The following is a 26,352-nucleotide window of genomic DNA, read 5'->3' on the forward strand; positions in this document are numbered from 1 at the left end:
AGCCCAATAGAATGGGTATATTTACACACTAAACAATCTAAAAAAATTGTATCACATATTGAGAAAACAGGGCACTTAATTGTGTCAGGAAGAAGCAATGTACAAACTTTGACTGGATTTGATCCATATGCAATACACGTTCCCTTGACAAAAAAGGAATTGCAAATTGCCTTACAGTATAACCTGACCATGCAAATGGCATTAAATGATTTTCAAAATGTTATCTCATTTCATTTGCCAAAAAGAAAATTATGGGACTTTCTACAATGTACTAAATTCATTATAACTAATATCATTGCATCCCAGCCTATTTCCAATGCACCCACCTATTTCATTGATGGTAACAAGAAAGGCATAGCAGGGATTGTCGGCCCTGATATCAAAGAGAAATTACCCACTACCTATTCTTCAATACAAAGAGTTGAATTGTATGCTTTATATGCTCTTTTGTCGCTTCAACCATTATCCTTCAACGTATATACTGATTCCAAATACCTTGCTTCCCTTTTCCTGATTTTGTTACCGCCTTTTTATACAACCTAGATGAAGGATTATATACTCTCTTTTCACAGACTCAAACTTTAATTCGTTCACGTACGGAACTTTCTTTATTGCACATACACATGCTCATTCAGGTTTACCTGGCCCCCTGGTCACAAAAAATGATGCTGTTGACAGGCTCATAGCTCCCATTTTTACATCTGCCAATGACGAACATGCTAATCTTCATACCAATGCTAACAGATTGCACTCTAAATACCATATTCCTCTCACTGAAACACGACATATTATTAAAACCTGTGATGTCTGTGCCCCTGTGGGCTTACGAACTACGATTTCAGGAGTTAATCCCCGGGGGCAACAACCTAATTCCCTTTAGCAATCTGATTTCACTCACTGCTCCTTAAGAAAGTTTTCTTTGCTTTTTGTCTCACTTGATACATTTCCAGGCTTTATCTGGGCAGTGCCTGTCTCTTCAGAATCCAACAAACACACCATTTCCGCACTCTTACTCACCTTCCCCGTTATGGGGATTCCTTCTGTCTTGAAAACAGACAATGGACCTACATTCACCTGGCATTCATTTCGTTCATTTTTATCAGAATGGAACATAACACACATTACAGGAATACCCTATAATCCTCAAGGTCAAGCCATTATTGAAAGAGCCCACCGCACCTTAAAACTCATTTATTAAAACAGAAAGGGGGAATATGGAAGAGGAGATACACTTCTTATCCCATGAACCCTCAATTACTATTATCTTTAACTAGAGGAGCCTGGTAGGCTGCAGTCCATGGGGTCACTAAGAGTCGGACATGACTGAGCAACTTCACTTTCACTTAAACTTAACAAAAAATAATTCTGACACTCGTGCAGATAGACATTTTACAGAAGACAAAAGCAGCAAATTAGAAATCAATACACCAATATTGTATAAGCAATTTAATCAGTGGCTGCCAGGAATCTTACGACTCCTAGGCAAGGGTTATGGTCTTGTCATTGCAGATGGAGAGGAAATCTGGGTTCCCCTTCACCATGTCTGCTACTGAGAAGGACCCCAAGACCAGACTCCCTCGGGAAGTGACGAAGTTGACGCGAAGGGTCTCATCAATGACCCTGGAGGAGCCAATGAGGAAACGCCATCGTCTTAATCCTTACCCAACATGGGCTCAAGTGAAAAAACATGACTCGTCAGGCTGAGCAGACACTGAAGAGCAAGAGGAACATTATAACTGCTCCTGGTTTAATAGATCAAGCACTGGAGGCTTTCATAAATCTAAGACAAGTTTCTGTACTGATAAGGATGTACTGCTGAATTGGTATAACGGGGGCTTATCACCCCCATGACCCAGGATTGTCGTCCCCATTGTGGGGCCAGAGCAATGCCACATTTGGAAAATTCCAGCAGCCTTAGAGCACTTTGCTAGTGTTTATGAGACTGTGGGTGTGTTTCGTCCTTCTAATTATACCTTCCTATACAATAGTACTGGCTATATTCAATCGTGTGTTCACCTTCCATACTTGTTTATTGTAGGGCATTTTGATATTGACTTACCAGCCAAGATTGTCAATTGTACTGCATGTGCACTGTATACCTGCCTTAATCACACCATTTCATATCACAATGCTAGCATTGCACTAGTTAAACAAAGATCTGAGTTATGGCTTCCCATAAACTTAATTGAGCCTTGGACTGATTCTATATTTCTTTCCGTATTGTTGAAAACTAGGCTTAGGCGATCTAAGCGCATCATTGGGTGGATTATTGCAGGCATCTTAAGCCTTATCTCCATTGTGACTGTAGGAACTTTGTCCGGTATGGCTTTACATAATTCTATACAAAATCATGATTTTATCACTGCTTGGCACAAAGACTCTCATGATCTTTGGACTTGACAAGCTCAAATAGATCAGCAATTACAAACACGAATTAATGAGTTACAAACTGTGGTTATCCACTTAGGAGATCAAGTGCAGCAACTGGCTTTCCAAACACGTATACATTGTCACTGGAATTTTACTTCTTTTTGTCTGACTAACATGCCCTATAATAGCACTGAATATCCTTGGAATAAGGTTAAGACGCATTTGCAGGATCTCACAAATAACTCAAGTTTAGACATCAATTTGTTGAAACAACAAGTTGCTAATTTTCAAGTTAGGGTACCTAGAGAATTGTATAGCACTCAATTCTATGATACTTTAACCAAAACCCTATCGTCTCTAGACCCTAGAGCTTGGCTTTCAGGAAGCAATATTTTTATATATGTATTAATCACCCTGCTCTTTTTGTCCTTGATTATGGGATACAGAAGTCTCTACTCAAGACTCCATGCCTCCCACAATGGAGTCCAACTAGAAGCCATCATGCTTAATTTAAAAACAAAAGGAGGATATGTTGGGAAGCGTAGTGCAAAATAGCCATAAAAGGAGAAAGTCCTTGGGAAAATGGCGAAGGGGCAGAAATACCCGGCTTTGCGCTGTGGACAGAAAAACATCTCCTGCCTTTGGTTGTGCTCAGCGCCAAGAGTTAATAGGGATGTTACTTGTGAAAGCGGGTTGTGGGATAAGCCCACGAGTCATTTAGAGCACGCTGTCCTTGAAATGTTTTTACTGATTATGTGTTAACTCCGTATGCGCTCTGCTGACCGTATACTTTAAGCTCTTTGTTCCTACTTCTATAAAAAAGCTTGACTGCAGAAATAAACTTGTCAGTCCTTGCAAGAGACTGTCCAAGTGTCTTTCTTTCAGGTTCGTCGCTTCCAAGTCCTGGGGAGAAAATCCCCAACACAGGTAAGGTGGTCTGGTATTCCCATCTCTTTCAGAATTTTCCCCAGTTTGTTGTGATACACACAGTCAAAGGCTTTATGTAGTCAATGAAGCAGAAGTATATGCATTTCTGGAATTCACTGGCTTTTTCTGTGATCCATCGGATGTCAGCAATTTGATCTCTGGTTCCTCTGCATTTTCAGAATCTAGCTTCTACATCTGGAAGTTGGGTATGGGATTAACAGAAGCAGAAAATATTAAGAAGAGGTGGAAAGAATACACAGAAAAACTATACAAAAAAAATTCAATGACCCGGATATCAGTCAGTGACCCATGGTGTTGTGGTCACTCACCTAGAGCCAGATACCCTGGACTGTGAAGTCAGGTGGGCCTTAGGAAGCATTATGACCAACAAAGGTAGTGGAGGTGATGGAATTCCAGCTGAGCTCCTTCAAATCCTAAAAGATGATGCTGTTAAACTCCTACAGTCAATAGGCAACGTGGATGGACCTAGAGCATATGATATCACTTGACTTCACAGTCCTGGATGTCTGGCTCTAGGTGAGTGACCACACCATCATGACTATCTGGATCATCAAGAGCTTTTTATATAGTTCTTCTGTTTGTACTTGGGAACTCTCCTTAATCTCTCCTGCTTCTGTTAGGTCCTTACCATTTCTGTCTTTTACCATGCTTGTCATTGCATGAAACTTTCCCTTCATATCTTTAATTTTCTCGGAGAGATCTCTAGTCTTTCCCATGCTATTGTTTACCTCTATTTCTTTGCATCGTTTACTTAAGAAGGCTTTCTTATCTCTCCTTGCTATTCTCTGGAACTTTGCACTCAGTTGGGTGCATCTTTCACTTTCCCCCCCTGCCTTTTGCTTCTCTTCTTTTCTCAACTATTTGTAAAGCCTCCTCAGACAATTTCTCTGCCTTCTTACATTTCTTTTTCCCTGGGATGAGTTTGGTCACTTCCTCTTTTACAGTGTTACAAACCTCCGTCCACAGTTCTTCAGACACTCTGTCTACCAGATCTAATCTTTTAAATCTATTTGTAAACTCCACTGTATAACCATGAAGGATTTGGTTTAGGCCATACCTGAATGGCTTTGCAGTTTTCCCTACTTTCTTCCATTTAAGCCTGAATTTTGCAAAAAGGAGCTCATGATCTGAGCCACAGTCAGCTCCAGGCCTTGTTTTTGCTAACTGTGTACAGCTGCTCTAATTTTGACTGCAAAGCATATAGTCGATCTGATTTCGGTTTTGATCATCTAGTGATGTCCATGCGTAGAGTCATCTCTTGTGTTGTTGGAAGAGGGTGTTTGCTATTACCAGTGTGTTCTGACAAAACTCTGTTAGTCTTTGCCCTGCTTCATTTTGTATTCCAAGGCCAAACTTGTCTGTTACTCATGGTATCTCATGACTTCCTACTTTTGCATTCTAGTCCCCCAGAATAGGACAAATAGGACATCTTTTTTGGGTGTTAGTTCTAGAAGGTCTTACAGGTCTCCACAGAACTGAGCAATTTCAGCTTCTTCAGCATTAGTCGACGGGGCATAGAATTGAATTACTGTGATGTTGAATGGTTTACCATGGAAATGAACCAAGATTATTCTGTTGTTTTGAGATTGCACTCAAGTATGGCATTTCAGACTCTTTTGTTGATTAGGAAGGCTACTCTGTTTCTTCTAAGGGATTCTTGCCCACAGTAGTAGATGTAATGGTTATCTGAATTAAATTCGCCCATTTCCAACCATTTTAGTGCTCACTCTTGCCATCTCCTGCTTGACCACTTCCAATTTACCTTGATTCATGGGCCTAATATTCTAAATTCCTAGGCAATATTTTTCTTTACACCATCAGATTTTTTTTACTTTAACCACCAGACACATCTACAGCTAAGTGTCATTTCCACTTTGGCTCAGTCTCTTCATTCTTTCTGGAGCTATTGTTCCCCTCATCCCCAGGAACATACTGGATGCCTTCCAACCTGGGGGGCTCTTCTTCCAGTGTCATATCGCTTTGCCTTTTCATACTCTTCATGGGGGCTCTCAAAGCAAGAATACTGGAGTGATTTGCTGTTCCCTCCTCCAGTGGACCACATTTTATCAGAACTCTCCACTACGTCTCCACTATGACCCATCCATCTTGGGTGCCCCTGTATGGCACGACTCATAGTTTCATTAAGTTATACACATCTCCATGACAAGGCTGTGATCCATCTCTTTAAGTATTTTCCACAGTTTGTTGTAATCCACACAGTCAAATCTTTAGTGCAGGCAATGAAGTAGAAGTAGATATTTCTTTCTCAAACTCCCTTGCTTTTTCCATGATCCAACAAATGTTGGCAATGTGATCTCTGGTTCTTCTGCCTCTTCAAAATCCAGCTTGGACGTCTGGACATTCTGGGGTTCATATCCTGCTGAAACCTAGCTTGAAGGATTTTGAGGGTTACCTTGCCAGCAAGTGAAATGAGCACAATTGTACAGTAGTTTGAACATTCTTTGGCATTGCCCTTCTTTGGGATTGGAATGAACCTCATCTTTTCCAATTCTGTGGCCACTGCTGAGTTTTCCAAATTTACTGACATATTTAGTCCAGCACTTTAACAGCATCATCTTTTAGAATTTTAAATAGCTCAGCTGGAAGTCCATCACTTCCACTAGCTTTGTTCATAGTAATGCTTCCTAAGGCCCACACACCACACTAAGTGACCTCACACTCCATGATGTCTGGCTCTAGGTTAGTGACCGCCCCATCTTGGTTATCTGGGTCATTAAGACCTTCTTTTGTTTAGTTTGTCTTTGTTTTCTTGCCACCTCTTCCTAATCTCTTCTGCTTCTTTTAGGTCCTTGCCGTTTCTGTCCTTTATCATGCCCATCCTTGCATGAAATGTTCCTTTGATATCTCCAATTTTCTTGAAGGAATCTCTAATCTTTCTCATTCTCTTGCTTTTCTCTATTTCTTTGCACATATACCATCTCCTTGGATTGAATGAATCAATATTGGGGAAATGACCATACTACCCAAAGCAATCTATAGATTCAAGGCATTCCTTATCAAATTAGCAATGGCAGTTTTCTAAGAATTATAATACTTTTTAGAAATGTGTATGGAAGCACAAAAGACCCTGAATAGACACAGGAATCTTAGGAAAGAAAATTGGAGCTGGAAAAATCAGGCCCCATAACTTCAGAGTCCAGGACAAAGCTACATTAATCAAAACAGCATGATGTTGGCCTCAAAACAGAAGTATAGACCAATGGAACAGGATAAAAAATCCAGAGATAAACCCATTCACCTCTGGTCACCTAATCTATGACAAATGGAGCAGGAATTAACAATGAAGAACATAATATCTCTTCAATAAATGGTGGTGGGGAATCTGGACACCTACATGTAAAAGAATGAAATAAGAACACTCCCTAACATGCTACACAAGGATAAAGTCAAAGTGGATTAAAGACTTACATGTATGACCAGATACTATAAAATTCTTAGAGAAAAACGTAGGCACGACACTCTGACATAAATTACAGCAAGATCTTTTTTGACCCACATCATAAAGAAAATAAAAAATAAATTTTGATTGGTGATATCTGATTAAGCCTACAAAAACCTTTGCATAGCAAAGGAAACCATAAGCAAAATGAAAAGACGGCCCTCAGAATGGGAGAAAATCCTTGCCACAAAGCTACCGAAAATGGATTAACCTTCAAAGTATACAAACATCTCCTACAACTGAATACCCAGCCCCCCCCCCAAAATGGATGAAAGATCTAAATAGACCTGTCTTGAAGGAAAATATACAAATGGCAAAATACCACATGAAAAAGTGCTCAACATCACTAATTACTAGAGAAATGCAAATCAAAACTACAAAGTATCACCTCACACTGGTCAGAATGGCTGTCATCCAAAAATCTACAAACAATAAGTCCTACAGAGGGTGTGGAGGAAAGGGAATCCTTCAGCATAGTTGATGGGAATGCAAACTGGTGCAGTCACTGTTGGAACACAGTGTGGCGATTCCTCTAAAAACTGAAAATAGAACTACTGTATGATCTAGCAAATCCACTTGTGGGTATATATGGAAGAAAAAAAAAAAGTGAAATACTAGTTTGAAAAGGTTCGTGTACCCAAATGTTCATAGCAGCACTATTTACAATAGCCAAGGAATCAATACAATCCAGGGGCCCATCAACAGATGATTGGAGAGGGTAGCCATGTCGTCAGTGTAGAAAGTCTCTGAGCTCACTGCCTCTTATGAGCACACCAAAATCACAACTATCTGCAGAACAACAATTAATGAAATGGACTGGAACCTTCCAGAAAATATCCTCTACAACAAGAGACAAAGAAGTAACCACAAGGGGATGCATAGGAGGGGTGAACTGGCAATATAATCAAATCCCATATGTCCCAGGTGGGCAACCCTCAAACTGGACAATAACAACAATATATTGCAGAGTTTTCCCCACAGGACAGAGAGTTCTGAGCCCCCCATCAGGCTCCCCAGCCCAGGGGTTCATCATTGGAAAGATGAGATTAAAAAAAAAAAAAAAATCTGGCTTTGAAGGCCAGTGGGGCTTAATTACAGGACCCCACAGGACTGGGAGAAATAAAGACTTTACTCTTAAAAGGTGCACACAAAATATTATGCACATAGGGACCTAGGGCAAAAGTAGTAATTTGGTAGGAGCCTAGGCCAGAACTACCTGCTTCTCTTGGAGAGTCTCCTGGAGAGGCAGGGTTCAGTTATGGCTCACACTTCAGACATGGACACTGGTGACAGACATATTTAGGAACAGTAAACTACTTGAACACTGCTGCTGGTGGCTTCCACCTTCACCTTGATTCATTAGTTCTAAGACCTAGTCCCACCCGGTAGCCTGTAGGCAACAGTGATGGTTCAGTTCAGTTCAGTTCAGTCGCTCAGTCGTGTCCGACTCTTTGCGAGCCCATGAATCACAGCACGCCAGGCCTCCCTGTCCATCACCAACTCCCAGAGTTCACCCAGACTGATGTCCATCGAGTCAGTGATGCCATCCAGCCATCTCATCCTCTGTTGTCCCCTTCTCCTCCCGCCCCCAATCCCTCCCAGCATCAGAGTCTTTTCCAATGAGTCAACTCTTCACATGAGGTGGCCAAAGTACTGGAGTTGCAGCTTTAGCATGGCTCACATCAGGCCAAAAAGCAAACTGAATGGGGACACAATACCTCATCAGCAGAGAGGATGTCTAAAGACTTCCATAGTGTCATCTAAACATGCCCCAAAGCATGGCCTTGTCCTCCACAGGACTAAGACCCAGTTCCACTCATCAGTGGACAGGCATTGGCCCTTTGCTCCAGGAAGCCTGCACTAGCCTCTAGAGCATCCACACCCACAAAGGAGCAGACACCAGAAACAAGAAAATTACGATCCTGCAGACTGAGTCTGACAATAGTAGGCCAGACCATAACCTGGGGACAGCTGGGTCCTGGCTCTGTCCACTATCAGGCCAACGCAAAGTGTAGGACTTCCTGGACCCCAAATCCCACTCTGTCAGGACTCCCTCATCCAGCAAAGATTTGAAATGAGTTCTGAGATCCCTGGGCCTATAACCAGACTCCTGCCTGCCAGTAGTAGTCCAATATGGTCCTCAGGATATGACTTCACTTGCCCTTGGGTGCAAACAACCCTAAAGTCTTTGGGATCCTGATTCCATTCACCAGCGAGTCAGCACTGGCCCCAAAGCCACCTTGGGCTCTACAGCCAAGCACTTGTGACCAAGTTCTGATGAATAGCAACCAGCACCATCTGCACAAAGCAGGCCATCATAACCAACAGGATTTGGGGTCAAACAAGCCTACCAGACCATCTATGTAGTCAGCCTGCGACAACAGAAGGACATGTGCAGCCCCATTAGGGGGAACCCCTAGATCATAAGACACGAGTGCTGAGAGGGGAGTACATGGCTGAGACACATAAGATTTCTCCTACATAAGGCCACTTCTCCAAGATCCAGAAATGTAGCTACTTACCACATGTATGAAAACACAAATGGCAACTTGGGCAAAGTGAGGCAGCAGAAGAATATGTTCCAGATGAAGGAAAAATATAAAACCCCAGAAGAAGAACTAATGGAGATAGGCAATCTACATGAAAAAGAGTTCATAGTAATGATAATAAGATAACAAAAGAATTCAGAAGAATGAATGCAAAGGATAAGAAGTCACAAGTTTTTAACAAAAGTTAGAAAATATAAAGAACAAAAGTGAAATAAAAAATAACTTAGGAATTTTTTACAGTAGGATTCATACCTACTGTAGGAATCAACAGTAGACTAAATGCTGCAGAATGGACCAGTGTGCTGGAAGACAGAGTACTGAAAATCACTACCGCTGGATGACGACAACAACAACAAAGAACGAAAAGAAATGAGGGCACTTGAGTAGACCTCTGGAATAGTGCACTAATATTCACATTATGCAGGCCCCACAAGGAAAAGTGAGACAAAGGGCCTGAGATAATAATTGAAGAGATAATAGCTGAAAACTTTCATAACATGAGGAAGCAAAAAGTCACCCAAGTCCAGGAGTTGCAGGAAGTCCCTTAGAGGATTATCCCAAAGAGAATAAATCACACCAAGACAAATTGTAATCAAAATGAAAAACATTAAAGATAAAGAGAAAATGTTAAAAGATGCCAGGGGAATGCAAGAAATAAGAAACAAGGAATCTCCCATAAGGCTATCACCTGATTTTTCAGCTGAAACTCTGCAAGCCAGACAAGAGTGGCCCTATACATTTAAACTGAGGAAAGAGAAAACCACCACCTAGAATACAACCGAGAATTACTCTCCTGAGCAAGGCTCTTGTTCAGATTTGATGGAGAAATCAAAAGCTTTATAGACAAGCAAAACCTAAAAGAATTCACTGCCACTAAACCAGATTTACAACAAATGGTAAAGGAACGTCTCTAAGAAAAAAGAAAAGGCCACAACTGGAAACAATGAGGAAATGAAAAAGCTCACTGATAAAGACAAACATACTGTAAAGGTAAGCAATTATCCACACAAAGTTGGTAGGAAGGTTAAAAGGAATTAGAAAAGAAAAAACAAAAAAAAGAGTAAAATCTACAGTCTCCCCAGTAAGCAGTTAAGGTATCCACAAAACAGTTGGATGCAAAATATGACTTCAAAAACAGTCATGGTGAGGGGAGGAGAGTACAAATGCAGGGTTTCTAAACTGTGTTTAAAATTAAGAGATCAGCAAATTAAAACAATCATGTATATATATGGACTGATATAAAAAAGCCTCATGATAACTGGAAGCCAAAAATGTATAATAGATATAAACACAAAAATAATAGAAACATAACACTAACTATAGTCATCAAACCAAAAGAGAAGTGAACAAAAGACAAAAAAGGAAAACAAATGCCAAACAATTAACAAAATGGTGAGAAAAACACACTTATCTACAATTACCTTAGATATAAATGGATTAAATGCTCCAACCAAAGACAGAATGGCTGACTAGATCAGAAACAAGACCTGGATATATACTGCCTACAAGAAACTTACTTCAGATCTAGAGACACATACAGGCTGAAAGTGAGGTGATTGAAAAAGGTATTCCAACAAATGGAAAATTTTTAAAAATTAATTGGAGAAGCCATACTTATATCAGGCAATATGTACTTTAGACTGCTACAAGAGGCAAAGAAGGACACTACATAATGTTCAAAGCATGAATCCAACAAGAAGATATAACAATTGCAAATATATACACCCAAAAAGGAGCACCTGGATATATGAGACAAATACTAACAGAAATAAAAGGAAAAATCAATGCTAACACAATAATGCTAAGACACTCTAACACCCCACTTACATCAACCCCACATCATCCAGACAGAAAATGAATAAGAAAACACAGGCCTGAATTAACACATTACATATTAAATGCTCTTAATTTTATCTTATCATATATATATATATATATATACATATATATATATATATGCTGCTAAATCGCTTCAGTCATGTCCGACTCTGTGCAACCCCATAGACGGCAGCCCATCTGGCTCCCCCATCCCTGGGATTCTCCAGGCAAGACCACTGGAGTGGGTTGCCACTTCCTTCTCCAATGCATGAAAATGAAAAGTGAAAGTGAAGCCCCTCAGTCCTGTCTGACTCTTAGCGACCCCATGGACTGCAGCCTACCAGGCTCCTCCATCCATGGGATTCTCCAGGCAAGAGTACTGGAGTGGGGTGCCATTGCTTTCTCATATATATATACATATATATATATGTATATATATATATATATACACACACACACACACATACACACACACACACATAGAGAGAGAGCGCCCACATTCCATCTGAAAGCAAGAGATTACACATTCTTTTTTATATGAATATGAACCATTCTCTATAAGAGATCACAAGCTAGGCCACAAGGAAGCCTCAGTAAATTTAAGAAAAATTTAATCATACAAACATCTTTTCTTACCACAGAGCTCTGAGACTAGAAATCAACTACCAAAACAAACAAACAGAAAAACTGGAGAAAATACAACAGAATCACATGAAGGCTAAAACATTCTGTTACAAAACACCCAATGGATCATTGAAGAGATTAAAGAGGAAACTAAAACATATCTAGAGACAACTGAAAATGAAAACATGGTGATCCAAAATGTATGGGACATAGCAGAAACAGTTCTATTATGGAAGTTTTTAGTGACACAAACTTACCTCAGGAGACAAAAAAAAAAAAAAAAAAATCCAATATAAACCGCCAAACCTTACAGCTAAACCAACTGGAGAAAGAAGAGCAAACAAAACCCAAAGATAGTAGAAAGAAAGAAATCATAAAGATCAGAGCAGACATAAATGATCTAGAAGCTAAAAAGAAGCCAATAGAAAAGGTCACTAGTGTTATCACTAAAAGCTGGTTCTTTGAAAACATAAATAAAATCGATAAATGTTGAGCCAGACACATGAAGAAAAAAAGGGGAGGGCCCACATCAATAAAATCAGAAATAGAAAAGAAGCTACAACCAAGACTACAAAATACAAAGGATGATAAGACACTACAATGAGCAACTATACACCATTAAAATGGACAACATAGAAGAGGAAGACAAAGTCTTAGAAAGGTACTATCTCCTAAGACTGAACCACGAAGAAATAGAAAATAAAAACACACCAGTTACCAATACTAAAATTGAATCAGAAAGTTAAAACTCTCACAAAACAAGGACCCAGGCTTCAAAGGTGAATTCTACCAAGCATTTAGAGAAGACTTGATATTGATCCATCTGAAACCATTCCAAAAAACTGCAGAGGAAGATATTCTCAACAAAATACTAGTCAAGCAAATTCAATAATGCATTAGATCATAAATCATGATCAGTTAGGATTTGTCCTAGGGGTGCCAGGAATTTTCATTATCCACACACAAAAAAATCACTGTGATATACCACCCCAGTAACAAAATGAAGAGTAAGAGCCCTATGATCATCTCAGTATCTGCAGAAAAAGCTTTGGACAAAATTCAACATCCATTTATGATAAAAAGCCTCTCTAGAACATATATCAACAACACATTAAAAGAATTATACACCATGATCAAGTGGGATTTATCCCAGGGATGCGCAGATTCTTCAATATATGGAAATCAATCAATGTGATACACCACATTAACAAATGGAAGAACAAATACCATATGATCACCTCAACAGATACAGAAAAATGTTCAACAAAATTCAACACCATTTATGATTAAAAACTCTCCAGAAAGTGAGCACAGAGGGAACCTACCTCAACATAATAAAGGACATAAAAGACAAACCCACAGCAAACATCAGTCTCAATGGCAAAAAACTGAAAGCATTTTGTCTAAGACCAGGAACAAGACAGAGATGGCCACACTCGCCACTACCACTCAAACCAGTTTTGAAGTCTAACCATGGCAATCAGAGAAGAGAAAGAAATAAAAGGAATCAAAAATGGGGGAAAAAAGTGAAATTGTCATTGTTTGTAAATGAGATGATATTAACTATGGAAAATCATAAAGATGCTACCAGAACACTACCAGAGTTTATCACTGAATTTGGTAAATCTGCCAGATATAAAATGAATACACCAAAATTTCTTGCATTCTTATACGCTAATGATGAATGATCAGAAAGAGAAATTATGGAAACGATCCCACTTTACATCACATTAAAAATATAATAAAAATACCTAAGAAGAAAACATACCTAAGGAGGCAAAAGACCTGTACTCAGAAAACTATAAGGATTGATAAATGAAATCAAAGATGACACAAAAAGGTGGAGAGATATACCATGTTCTTGGAGTGGATTAATCAATATTGGGAAAATGACTACACTACCCAAACTGACTAACAGATTCGATGCCATCTCTACCAAATTACAATGATATTTTTCATGGAAATAGAACAAAAATGTTTACAAATTGTTTGGATGAAAACAAAAGACCCGGAACAGTCAAAGCAATCTTGAGAAAGAAAAATGGAGCTAGAGGAATCAGGCTTCCTGACTTCACAATTACAAAGCTACAGTAACCAAAACAGTATGGTACTGGCACCAAAACAGAAATACAGACCATGGGATAACAATAGAAATCCCAGAGATAAAACCAGTCACCTATATCAACAACCTCAGATATGCAGATAATACTACTCTTAATAGCAGAAAGTGAAGAGGAACTAAAGAGCCTCCTGATGAAAGTGAAAGAGGAGAGTGTAAAGCTGACTTAAACCTCAAAAAAAAAAAAAAAAAAAAAACTCATTCAAAAAAACTAAGATCACGGCATGCAGTTCTATCACATCATGGCAAATAGAAGGGGGAAAGGTGAAAGCAGTGACAGATTTTCTTTTCTTGGGCTCCAAAATGACTACAGACAGTGACTGCAGCCATGAAAGTAAAAGATGCTTGGTCCTTGGAAGGAAAGCTGTGACAAACCTAGTTCAGTTCAGTTCAGTCACTCCTTCATGTCCAACTCTTTGTGACCCCATGAACCGCAGCACACCAGGCCTCCCTGTCCATCACCAACTCCCGGAGTTTACCCAAACTCATGTCCATTGAGTCAGTGATGCTATCCAGCCATCTCATCCTCTGTCGTCCCCTTCTCCTCCTGCCTTCAATCTTTCCCAACATGAGGGTCTTTTCAAATGAGTCAGCTCTTTGCATCAGGTGGCCAAAATATTGGAGTTTAAGCTTCAACATCAGTCCTTCAAGTGAACACCCAGGACTGATCTCCTTTAGAATGGACGGGTCAGTTCTCCTTGCATTCCAAGGGACTCTCAAGAGTCTTCTCCAACACCACAGTTCAAAAACCTCAATTCTTCTGCGCTCAGCTTTCTTTATAGTCCAACTCTCACCTCCATACATGACTACTGGAAAAACCATAGCCTCGACTAGATGGATATTTGTTGACAAAGTAATGTCTCTGCTTTTTAATATGCTATCTATCTTGGTCATAACTTTCATTCCAAGGAGTAAGCTTCTTTTAATTTCATGTTTCTGCAATCACCATCTGCAGTTATTTTGGACCCCCACCCAAAAAAAAAGTCAGCCACTGTTTCCCCATCTATTTGCCATGAATTGATGGGACTGGATGCCATGATCTTAGTTTTCTGAATGTTGAGCTTTAAGCCAACTTTCTCACTCTCCTCTTTCACTTGAATCAAGAGGCCCTTTAGTTCTTCATTTTCTGCCATAAGGGTGGTGTCATCTGCATATCTGAGGTTATTGATATTTCTCTCGGCAGTTTTAATTCCAGTTTGTGCTTGATCCAGCCCAGTGTTTCTCATGATGTACTCTGCATAGAAGTTAAATAAGCAGGGTGACAATATACAGCCTCTACATACTCCTTTTACTATTTGGAACCAGTCTGTTGCTCCATGTCCAGTGCTAACTGTTGCTTCCTGACCTGCATATGGGTTTCTCAAGAGGCAGGTCAGGTGGTCTGGTATTCCCATCTCTTTCAGAATTTTCCACAGTTTATTGTGATCCACACAGTCAAAGGTTTTGGCATAGTCAATAAAGCAGAAATAGATGTTTTTCTGGAACTCTTTTGCTTTTTTGATGATCCAGCGGATGTTGGCAATTTGATCTCTGGTTCCTCTGCCTTTTCTAAAACCGGCTTTAACATCTGGAAGTTCATTGTTCATGAATTGCTGAAACCTGGCTTGGAGATTTTTGAGCATTACTTTACTAGCGTGTGAGATGAGTGCAATTGTGCAGTAGTTTGAGCATTCTTTGGCATTGCCTTTCTTTGGGATTGGAATGAAAACTGACCTTTTCCAGTCCTGTGGCTACTGCTCAGTTTTCCAGATTTGCTGGCATATTGAGTGCAGTACTTTCACAGCATCATCTTTCAGGATTTGAAATAGCTCATCTGGAATTCCATCACCTCCACTAGCTTTGGTCATAGTGATGCTTCCTAAGGCCCACTTGACTTCACATTCCAGGATGTCTGGCTCCAGGTGAGTGATCACACCATCGTGATTATCTGGGTTGTTAAGATCTTTTATGTATAGTTCTTCTGTGTATTCTTGCCACCTCTTCTTAATATATTCTGCTTCTGTGAGGTCCATACCACTTCTGTCCTTTATCGAGCCCATCTTTGCATGAAATGTTCCCTTGGTATCTCTAATTTTCTTGAAGAGATCTCTTGTCTTTCCCATCCTAGTCTTTTCCTCTATTTCTTTGCATTGATCGCTGAGGAAGGTTTTCTTATCTCTCCTTGCTATTCTTTGGATCTCTGCATTGAAATGGGCATATCTTTCCTTTTCTCCTTTGCTTTTCACTTCTCTTCTTTTCACAACTATTTGTAAGGCCTCCTCAGACAGCCATTTTGCTTTTTTGCATTTCTCTTTCTCGGGGATGGTTTTGATCCCTGTCCCCTGTACAGTGTCATTAACCTCCATCCATAGTTCATCAAGCACTCTGTCTATCAGATCTTGTCCCTTAAATCTATTTCTCACTTCCACTGTATAACATAGACAGTGTATTAAAAAGTAGAGACATCTCTTTGCTGACAAAGGTTCCTACAGTCAAAACTATGGTTTTTCCAGTAGTCATGTACAGATACGAAAGTTGGACCATAAAGAAGGTTGAACACCAAAGAACTAATGCTTTTGATTGTGGTGCTGGAGGAGACTCTTGAGAGTCCCTTGGACTACAAGGAGATCAAATCAGTCAAGTTTCCAGAAGAAACTGACCTAGATGGAATCTCTTATAACTGATATTTTAGAAATAATTTTTTTAAAGTAATATATATATATATATATATATATATATATATATATATCTCCTAACAGGCAAATCTGGAATGCTTTAAACATCAAAATAAGTCATGTAGCATTGGCTAATTGGATTATAACCCGAAGTGTAAAATGTCCATAACCACACTGATGCAATGAAATGGCAATAAATTTCATTTATATAAATAAATGTGAAATAGAGAAGAGACAAATATTCTGTACAGAAGAATTTCAAATAACAATTGATATTTTATTATTTTTTCCTGTAGGGATTTGAGTTAAACCCTTCCCCACTTGAGGATGAGCTAGGCCTAATGACTAGCTTCTAAAAATAGAGTTCAGAAAAATTATTGTACCCTTACAGAGAAGGCTGACAGACAAGATCTTAACCAAGTGATAAAAATTATCATCATGGATATTGTGCAGTTGTCTTGTAACCTTTAAGATGATGTGATGGGAAAAGCATATCACCTCTGTGGTTTTCTTTCCCAAAACCCATAACTCCAGTCTAATCATCAGAAAAATGTCAGGCACATCCAGATGGGGAACGTTTTACAGGATGGATACTAGGTCAGTATGTCTCAAGATTGTCAAAGTCTTGAAAAATAAGGTAATACTGAGAAAGAGTCACAGATCAGAGGAGACTTGGAAGACTAGACCCCTGGATTGCATTCTAGAAAGGAAAGAAGATATAAGTGGAAAAAGTGATGATGTCCAAAGAAAATCTAAAGTTTAGTTAATAATGTAACAACTGAAAACAGTACCAGAAAGTAGCCACAAGATAGCGACATGAACTGGGGGTACCTTATTTCCTTTGTGGAATTTAAGTTGCTTTTGTTCAAGACAAATACTTTTACTTGTTTCCCTCTTCTAAATTGGGATCTGTGTGTGGGACATGTTGCCTATTCATCACTGAATCCAGGCACTAGATCAGAGCTTGGTCTACAGTAGGGTCAGCCCCTTTCATTAAATGAATGAATCTACTAATAAACATTTCTAGAGTTTAGAGAATCCACCTGTGTTGCTTTTGTGTCTATGTCTCCTTGCCCAGGAGTAATGGGATTCATTCTTTAACATCCACTAAATGCATGGTTCTACCCTGAAGTTATTTATATATTAATGGAGAAAACATAACCTTCCTCGTGATCATTATATAATGTTCTTAAGTATAGAGATTATACAAGACTTGATCTTCTTTGAAGGGAAAGGCTACCCACTACAGTATTCTGGTCTGGAGAATTCCGTGGACTATACATACAGTCCATGGGGTCACAAAGAGTCAGACACGACTGAGCGATTTTCACTTTCACATCCATACCTGACTACTGGAAAAACCATAGCTTTGACTAGATGGACCTTTGTTGGCAAAGTAATGTCTCTGTTCTTCTGATAGACCTGTAAATACTTGAACTAAGATGGATGATTTGGCAGTGATGTAGAAGTGCTCAATTTTCTAAACTATTCCATACAAAATAACTCCAAAATTTGAAAATTAAGCTATGCTAAACTTAAAATTGAATTTCTTGAGCCAGAGAAGTTGAGTTCTTAAAACTGAAAAACACAGCAGTTCTTCCTATTAAAAAAAAAAAAGACAGTGTAGATGAGAACATTTGAAGAGGTGTCCCCTCTTCATATGGGACACCCTTGGGAACACAAGTTCCCAAAATACTAATTGAATACTTACTTACAAATGCTGTTTCTAGGTGTTTCATGTCAGTGAGCCAAGCATGGCATTCAGCAGGGCTCTGTTGGTTGATAGAAATAAGTTACCTGAAACTTTCTACCTTTCCAAATTACCAGGAGCTAGTCTACTGAAGAAGATTCCCTTGGTCAGCCTGGGCTAGAGAAAGGAAAATAATAACATATATTTCCCAATACTCATTATGGATTTTGATATCTCTAAGTCACGTATCTACAGACAAGCTTAGTTTTCACAGATTGAGTGCATTATATGTTGCCTTAGCAATTACAGTTCAAATGTCTCTCAAACATTTTTGGAGCAACAAAAGCAGAAATATTTCTTCAATAATTCATGCTTGGAAGCCAGTATGTTAAACACGTGAGCCTAGCTACTAGTGGGTACATCTCCATGTGTTCCTACATCCAGGCCCACAGCCTTTGGCATCTAGAATCCTTGAGGCTTTTGAGAACAAGATTTAGAAATGAGTCAGAATCTCTCATATCACTAATTAGAAAACTGAGGGCCGTGTCAGTATGTTTTCAGTGGAATCCCGGAATCCTCTGCTGTGATCTGACCACTAATTTTTAGATGTGTGGGGAGGACAGTTTCTTATATGCTTTGACCTTTGAAAAGTCTTAACTTTATTTGGAAAGGATATCCTCTGATGAAGCGTGTCTTCCCTGAGGGGTACACATGCAATGGGAAGGCAAAAGATAATATTCACTAGCATTGGCTATTATTAAAGGAAGAAAAAAATTATTTTCGGTGTTCAAGAATTTCTGAAAAGTAGATATAAAATATCTAGCCCAATGCCTTGAACCTAATAGATATTACTGGATAATAATTATTATTAAATTAGGCATATGACGATTTTGCAACTTTCTGATGTAAATAGCAAAAGAAGCAGTGAAACCTTAAATTGTAATAATATACATTAAACAATGGCACCAAAAACATGGTACATAACCAGAAGTCCATACTGTCTCATGATCCTCTGATCCTTCCAACTACTAGACACAGACATTGGATGTCTTTTTTTTTTTTTTTTTTTTAGAAAACTGAGACTAAAAGGTTATTTTCTCCAACTTCCCAAAGGTCAGATAGTTGGTAGTGGTAGCTTGGAGTCAAGCCCATGTGTCTGCTTTGAAATCCAGTACTCTTTACAATCAGCGTGTTGTTGTTTAGTCACTAAGTAACGTCTGACTCTTTCTCAACTTCATGGACTGTAGCCCGCCAGGTTCCTCTGTCGATTTCCTCTTCCAGGAGATCATCTTGACCCAGGGGTCCAACCCGGTCTCCTGTGTGTCTCCTGCATTGCAGGCAGATTCTATACAGCTGAACCACCAAGAACGACACTTAGTGGGGTGTGGTAAAAACTCACCCACCACTGCATTTGAAAGAGGTCTTTGGCAAACTCAACCTTACCCAAAAGAAAACTGAAGATGGTGAGAGGATTCAAGCCCTGTTCTCTAACAATTGTTTTAGACCAGAGAATTGCTACTCCATGTGTAACCTTGAAACCATCCAAGAGCTGTTTAAAGATGTAGACTCTCAGGCTTTCTGAAGCAGCATCTGATTGTAATAAGATTTCGAGTGCTTTTGTATAAACACTACACTTGAAAAGCACTGATTTATTGAAAGTTTGATGAGGCTTTCAGGGAGATCCAAGGGCAGGAAGAGACAGAGCTTATGTCTTATTATTCTAAAGGCCAAAGATAGGACCCCTTGGAAGAAGTCACAAAAATTGATGCAAAGCTTTTTTAAAAGTAGTTTTATCACTAATACTTCAAGGAATGAACTCAAAGCACAGCTTTCCGTCATAGTGTTTAAGTGCATCTGGATGACTCACCATTTGTCAGGGCTTCACAAAGAAAAACAGAAAAACGAGAATTTAGACAAGTCTCAAAAGACAATCACTGAGCACCAGGACCTATGCAAATCATTGGAGAGCCCGAGTAAATGAGACATTATTCTTCCTTTCAAGAGGACCGTGGTTTATTGGGATAATAGATAAATCAATGAAATGTCAAAATGTTGAGAAGATGGAGTGCTGCGTGCTGTGAGAGCACAGAGGAGAGGTGCTGTTCTGAATCCAGGAAATGTAGAGGTGAGGACAAGGAATACACTAGTAGATTGTATGCAGAGAGAGACTGTGGGCGATTGTGCCTGGATGCCATCCAACCGAGTTTGGCCAACTGAGAAGCTGAAGGGGGCAGGACTCTGCAGGCAGGTGGGAGTTCCCCTCACACAGAGGAAGGGCTTACAGTGAGGGGTGGGGAGAGGGAGGGATGAGAATAGGGAGTGGGGAAGGGCTGGGATGAGCTGCACTTCCTCTCTTTCCGTGTCTTCATCCTTTCAAATAACAAAGGATAGCACCAAGCAGTGTTCTAGTTGCTCACCATTTAAAAAAATAATAGATATGGTCTTTGTTCTCAAGTCCATAGCTCAATGAGGGAGACAGACATGAGTTAAAAACAATGGTACAAATGAAGAAAGTGTGATAGAGAAACACATATGAAAGCTTTTACACATGAAGGGAAATGTTCTCAGTAGACCTTCAAGAATGGAACATGGGCGAGGAATCAAGGGAACAGAGACCCAGAGACTTCAAGGTGAGTGGGGGTGGGGTGAGCTGGGAGATTGGGAATGACGTATATCCACTTGTTCTGTTGTTTAGTCGCTCAGTAGTGTCCAACTCTTTGCGACCCCATGGACCGTAGGCCGCCAGGCTCCTCTGTCCATGGGATTTTCAAGGTAAGAATACTGGAGTGGGTTGCCATTTCCTTCTCCAGGGGACCTTCCTGATCCAGGGATCAAACCTCCATCTTCTGCAATAGCAGGCAAATTCGATACCCCTGAGCCATCTGGGAGCCCCATATATGCACTACACTGTATACAATAGATGACTAACGATTGCCGACTACAGCCCAGGGAGCCCTGCTCAGTGTTCTGTGAGGACCAAATGGGAAGGGAATCCAAGGAAGAGGGGTATGTGTATATATGTAGCTGATTCACTTTGCTATACAACAGAAATGAACATAACATTGTAAAGCAGCTGAACACCACCACCAATAAACAGTTGAGTGGGGTTTCTCCCATTCAAGATTAAAGGGAGATGGTGGGAGGACAGGAAGAGGTACAAATGAGCAGAGCTGATTTCATGAGGAGGGCCAATCTGGAGCGGCAGGAAGGTTTTAGGGAGAGGGATGTGATCAGATTAGCTTTACGGAGACCAGAATGCAGGGTGAGCTTATGTTTGAGTGTCGAGCATGTGTATCAGGCCCTGCAAGCTAAGGAGGCAATGTTACCTCAACCCTGAAAGACAAACAGGGTCAGTCCAAGGAAATGATTCATTCCAGAGGTCAAAGTGACATGACATGGCCATTGTTTGAATGAGTAATTTAGGGGATTCAAATGTGGCTCAGATGTCTGTAGGGTACTGGGGAAGGAACAGCAATACAGGCAATGGGCAAAGCTATCAATGCTGAAAGAAACAGCCAAAAACCCTGGGCACCGTGAGTGGTGGCCGTGGGTGACAGGCTCACCTGAGCCTTTCTGATGGACAGCCCTCCAGGCGCTGACTAGCGGCAATGCTGAAGAGATTGATTGCTTAGTGCAGCCCACAAAACCAGGGGCTTTAACTGGAATTTAAAGGATAGAATTCCTGGGTTGGGGGGGTGGGCTGTGAACTCCCTAGGCTGTCAGTATATGCACATTTTCCCTCTCAGCAAGAGGGTCCATAGGTATAATCAAACTCTCAAATTTCAGCACTCAGTTGATCTACCTTCTCCAGTATCAAGAATACCAAATGCTGCTGCATACATGGACGCTAACATTTGTGACCAGCGTGTCTGTCAGAACCAGGGATTGACCCTGAAGGTGGGAGTGGAGTTTGAGTGGGGACACCTTGACCCAAGGAATGAGGCTCTGTTGACTAAGCTCAAAAGCTCATGCCAGCCAAATGCTGCAGCTGCTTGATGAGGAAATGCTGGGACCACAGCACACATCGAGGGGGATGGTCCTAAAGGGGGCCAGAGGCAGCAGCAGGGGGTTTAGACCCCAGTGTCAGCCTGTTGCCTGGGGCCAAGTTATGACCTAGAAGCTGAGGAGGTGGCCTTTTCTTCTGCTTTGGGAACTAATGAGATCCTTATGCCAGAAGGAATTTTCTGGTCCTTGCAGAGCAGAGGGCCTTCACACTCTCTCCCTGATGGTGGGCGTCTCGGGACTCCTGGGGCAGACCAGTCTTCCCTATCCCCAGGGGGTGTTGAGTGGTGTGAAGCACAAAACTCAGGGGTTGTAGAGTGAGTGAAACCGCTGAAGGTGGCGGAGGATTTTATTTTTAATTTTGTCATAGCAATGTTTATGAAGTTTGGCTTTGATATGTTAGCCATTTTTCCCCAATATATGTTAAAAAGAGATATATAGTTATCAGGTCTTTTTAGGTGAGAAACATTGCCTTAAATAAACCAATACCTCTTATAATGAATGCTTTAAAAGAGTTGCTTTTCTTAGTGATAATAAAACTTGATTCATGGAAATAGTGGGGAATTGCTTAAGGACCATCTGGCCTCTACCTTCTGCCTGTTAAAATCACAAGGGGTGGGGGAAAGGACAGGCAGGAAGAATCAAAATTCCAAACTGTGCTTGGTAACTGTAGTAATAGTCTTCCAGAAGTGGCAGACAGTCTTCACTGCCCATGTCCTCTCCACCCTTCCAGAGTTGGAGCAGGTCACTCTCCTCCTGAATCTAGGCTGGCTGTGATGAGTAGAACGTGGTACAAGTGCTGTGCCAGTTCTGGGCCAGCTTGGGGATGCTAGCCCCTCACTGTGCTGTGAAGAAGCTGAGACTAATACAAGCAATTATTTGAAGCCGCAGGAATAGGATGTAAGGAGTAGCATTGCCGCATGCTCCAGCCCCGAAGCCAGCTCTGTGTGGCCCAGACAACTCCTGTGAGCACTTGTTCAAGTTCTGACACATAAAAGCAGAACAAATAATGAATTCTTTTAAGTCACCAAATTTTGGCACAGTCTATGTAGCATGGAAACAATAATTATGGGACCATATAGATCATTGACTGAAGAAGGCAATGGCAACCCACTCCAGTACTCTTGCCTGGAAAATCCCATGGACAGAGGATCCTCGTAGGCTACAGTCCATGGGGTCGCAAAGGGTCGGACACGACTGAGCAACTTCACTTTCACTTTCATAGATCACTGAAACAATAATTATGGAACCATGTAGATCATTGAACCAATAATTATAGGACCATGTAGATCATAGAAACAATACTTATGGGACCAAAGCACTGGGAATCCTGAGTTCCTGGGCTTTGTAGCTGAGTATGGTGAACACCGTCAGTTCCCAGCACTCTCAAAGTCCTCCTTTCTCTCACAGTAATAGGAACCCCATTTTTTAGCTTGTGACATGGTAGCTCAAAAGAAAATTACATTTTCCAGCCTTCTTTGGTGTTATGAGTGGCTGTGTGATTAAGTTCCAACAAAGCAATAAGAGAATAAATAATTACATCTTCCTTCTTGGCTCTTAAAGATAGGAGACAATCTCTTCTTCACTCTGTCCCTGCATCCTGCTTCTTGAAAGATGAGTGCTTTTGTGCCACCCAGGAAGTGTGGCTGGAGCAACAAGATAAAAGTCAGAGTCCCCTCATGACCTCATGGAGCAGAACCGCCATCCTCCTAGACCACCTGCTTGTTACACGAAAGAGAAACTTCTCTTTCGTTCAAAGCCTCTGTTGCATTTGTATGCTAACAAATACATTCATTTTCTGCTCACCTACAGACCTTGGAAGCAGTGATACCAGGAAGAGGAACACAGGGCAATAAACCCAGGGGCTTCCCTAGTAGCTTTCCAGGAGGTCAAGGGGCAGCCAAGGGAATAACTGGAAGTAGGCATGATTGGCTCAGAGAAGGCAATGGCACCCCACTCCAGTACTCTTGCATGAAAAATCCCATGGACAGAGGAGCCTGGTAGGCTACAGTCCATGGGGTCACTAAGAGACGGACACGACTGAGCGACTTCACTTTCACTTTTCACTTTCGTGCATTGGAGAAGGAAACGGCAACCCACTCCAGTATTCTTGCCTGGAGAATCCCAGGGACAGAGGAGCCTAGTGGGCTGCCGTCTATGGGGTCGCACAGAGTCGGACATGACTGAAGCAACTTAGCAGCAGCAGCAGCAGCAGCAGACTGTGAGCCCCAGGAAACCACGTTCTCTGAGCCCAGGGAAGGAGCACTGTGTAAGTGGCCCACCCAAATCTGATCTTCCACCATGCTTATGGAACTTAAATTTCCTTTAAGGAGACAGTGGGCTTCCCTGGTAGCTCAGCTGGTAAAGAATCTGCCTGCAATGCAGGAGACCCTGGTTCAATTCATGGCTTGAGAAGATCCCCTGGAGAAGGGATCAGCTACCCACTCCAGTATTCTTGGGCTTCCCTGGTGGCTCAGATGGTAAAGAATCCATCCGCAATGCAGGACACCTGGGTTTGATCCCTGGGTCAGGAAGATCCCCTGAAGGAGGGCATGGCAATCCACTCCAGGATTCTTGCCTGGAGAATCCCATGGACAGAGGAGCCTGGCAGGCTACAGTCCATGGGGTCGCAAAGAGTCAGACACGACTGAATGACTAAGCACAGCACAGCAAGGAGACTATCTGATACAGTTTCTGCCACTAATATGTAAATAAAAGTTATAAATGGGAAGTTTCTATGCAGGTTTCAGTTTGATTTGATTTGATTAAGTGCTACACCCTTTTTCATTGTGATTTCTCTTCTTATTCTTCCTGCCTGGAAATTGGATGAGGGCCTGGAGGTGAAGCAACAATTTGTAGCCCTAAAGGTGAAAGCAAGAAAGAGCCTGGGTCATCTATGTTATTGTGGAATATAACTGCAAATTGTGCTGTTTTGTGAGGGAAAAAACCATATTGGTTAAGCAGTGTAGTTGAGTTTCAGCTACAGTCAGCCAAATCGAATACCTTCTTCCTCCTCATTCTACTAAACCATTTGCAGAACTGAAGAATATCAATCATGAAGAAATTCTGTGCTTAACATACATGGTGGCTGAGTACTGCTGATTTCACCTGCATTTTTGAAGGAACCAGGAACCTTGATATAAAAGGCTCAACGTTTGTGAGATATGACTTACCATGCATATGTATGGTTGATGAATGTACCCATTTCAGACCATCACTGTGTTATGCTTCTCTCCCCATTTACATGTTGAGTAACTAAAATCACCAATCCAATTATGTCATATAGATTTGCAAACTAACCTTTAAAATTAGTATTTTGTTAATAATGATGAGTTTTATTTGTGATTCCATAAGAATATGATGACTCTGCTTTAAAAGTTATGTATTACAGCAAATGGCCCATAGGAACACTTTTCACCTAGATAGAGTTCATTCTCTATTATAAATGTTTTCTCTGTATTCACCTCTAAGTACTTTCCAGAGGGATGCTCTACTGCAGATGGACAGAATAGACTTATGACAGAAAGGCCAGGGAAAACGTTCAAGTCAGAAAAGGTAGACTTGGGAAAAGAGGGAGAAGGGAGAATGAAGAGAAAACTTAGGGGTTGCAGAGTGACAGAGCTGATTGTCTCTGGACAGAGGATGCTGCCACTTATGTCTGAAGACTGTTATAAAATGCTGAGTACACAGGGAGGCATGGAATAAACAGGAGACCTTTTCAGCTGGTAAAGAATCTGCCTGCAGTGTGGAGACCTGGGTTTGATCCCTGGGTTGGGAAGATCCCCTGGAGAAGGGAAAGGCTACCTACTCCAGTGTTCTGGCCTGGAGAATTCCACGGACTGTATAGTCCAAGGGGTCACAACGAGTTGGACACGACTGAGCAACTTTCACTTCACTTCACCTCACTTCACTTTCATGCTGTTACCAGTTAGAGTTCTTGGCCTCCCCCAGTCAATAGAAATTGGCTAGAGGCCAGACAAGAAACTCATGCTGGGCTGGTTGGGGCTCCTGCCCCAACAAGCAGGGTGGAGCCAGAACAAACACCAGGTTCCCTAGGTGCCCCCTTCCTGCAGGTGAAAGTAGAGTGAAGGAAGGATGGCCCAGGGGTTGGGCCAGAG

Source organism: Bos taurus, chromosome X (genome assembly GCF_002263795.3).
Source record: "Bos taurus isolate L1 Dominette 01449 registration number 42190680 breed Hereford chromosome X, ARS-UCD2.0, whole genome shotgun sequence".
NCBI lineage: Eukaryota > Metazoa > Chordata > Mammalia > Artiodactyla > Bovidae > Bos > Bos taurus.